Genomic DNA, 1441 nt, shown 5'->3' with positions numbered 1-1441 from the left:
TGACTCTGCGGGAGAAAAGACCTGGCATTCTTCTTAAATATTTCAGAGCAGCAAACACTATAAGGCAGTTATACTCTGTTCTACAAGGTCACTATGAGTAGTAACTGACTCAAAGGCACACAACAACAATACTACTTACACACATGAACATACAAGGGAGCTTCAAAAAGTATGAAAATGGAATTTAAAAGATAATGGAATTTTAAGCCCTCTCTGTAAAAAGCATAGAAGCAGAGTTTGACCTCTTCTTATTTCACAAGGGGAAAGAAGAATTAAGTACGACAGAAGGCCAATGCTATTTCCTACAAAGCAGATGGCGGCAGTGCCTCCATCTTCCAGCTTTCTTTACCCAGTCTGACACCAGCTATCCCTCCTATGGCACTCTCTATTTCTCTCATGAGTTCTATAATCTGTTGCAAACCACATCATGGCTCCCTCAAAGAGTAAAATAGTCTCATAATTGAATCATCTGGTTTATCTTTATAAAACACAAATCGGATCCAGTCACTCACTGGTCTCAAGCTTTCCAATAGCATACTGTTTCATTTAGGATAAAGCCTTAACTTCTTATGACTTTCAAAACCCTAGGTGTTCTGTGTTCCCTTTGTACTGTTCTAATCTCATCTACTGCAACTTTCCCTTTTGCTTACACTTGATTATCTATTTCTGTTCCTAAGAAATGCCAAGCTCTCTCTCTTTCTTTAAGATCTGTGCAACACCAATTCCTTCTGTCTCATACAATATTACCCATCAGATGGTCTCAAATGGATTTCTTTATGAGACTCAGTTTAGGTATCATTTTTCAAGTGATGTCTTTTCTGATCACCCAAATTAAATTAATCACCCAGTAAATATCTCATGTTGTCTGAATTGATCACTTACAGTTATTTTTGTTTTTCTTTATTATTCCATTGCTTTTGCTAGAAATTTTAACTTCATAATGATAGGTTATACAGCTCCGAACCTTCAGTGCTTCAAGCAGTACTTGACATAAAATAAATGCCCAATAACTATTAGAGTGGAGCAACAAATACAACACACACAAAGTTATATATATAGAGAGAGAAAGGAGTTCACACTTAGTGAGGCGGAGGGGTAATCTGGGAAGCCTTTAGGAGAGGAAAGTAGATATGAAAAAGAGATAAACTACAGTAACACTGGATAAATGCTAGAGCTCAGCTATGAACTAGGCTCTAAGGGAACAGAGAGAACAGAATGATTAGAAAAGGTTTAATACAGGGTCACTATGAGTCAGAGGGCTTCTTTCATGGAGGGCGGCGGTTAAATGATGTGCGAGAACTGTGCAGACCTGGTGGAGGTGTTAAATGAAACCCAGACCATGGAGCGGCGGGGTGAGAGGTGTCTGAAGACCAGGTCTATGGGGAGATGCAGCCTAGCGGGAAGAGACTGCAGGGGCCAGCCAGGCTGTCCTACTTACCCC

General features: G+C 39.8%; 1 protein-coding gene across 1 annotated transcript in view; it reads right to left on the bottom strand.

Annotated features, from left to right (window-relative positions):
- Positions 1–1441, bottom strand: part of DENND1B (DENN/MADD domain containing 1B) — a 391513-nt gene that overhangs the window by 87400 nt on the left and 302672 nt on the right. The gene's annotated exons all lie outside the window — the stretch shown is intronic.

Source organism: Chrysochloris asiatica, unplaced genomic scaffold, assembly GCF_000296735.1.
Source record: "Chrysochloris asiatica unplaced genomic scaffold, ChrAsi1.0 scaffold00009, whole genome shotgun sequence".
Lineage (NCBI taxonomy): Eukaryota > Metazoa > Chordata > Mammalia > Afrosoricida > Chrysochloridae > Chrysochloris > Chrysochloris asiatica.
Note: the sequence above shows the minus strand (reverse complement) of the source record. Positions and strands in the feature narration are given on the sequence as shown.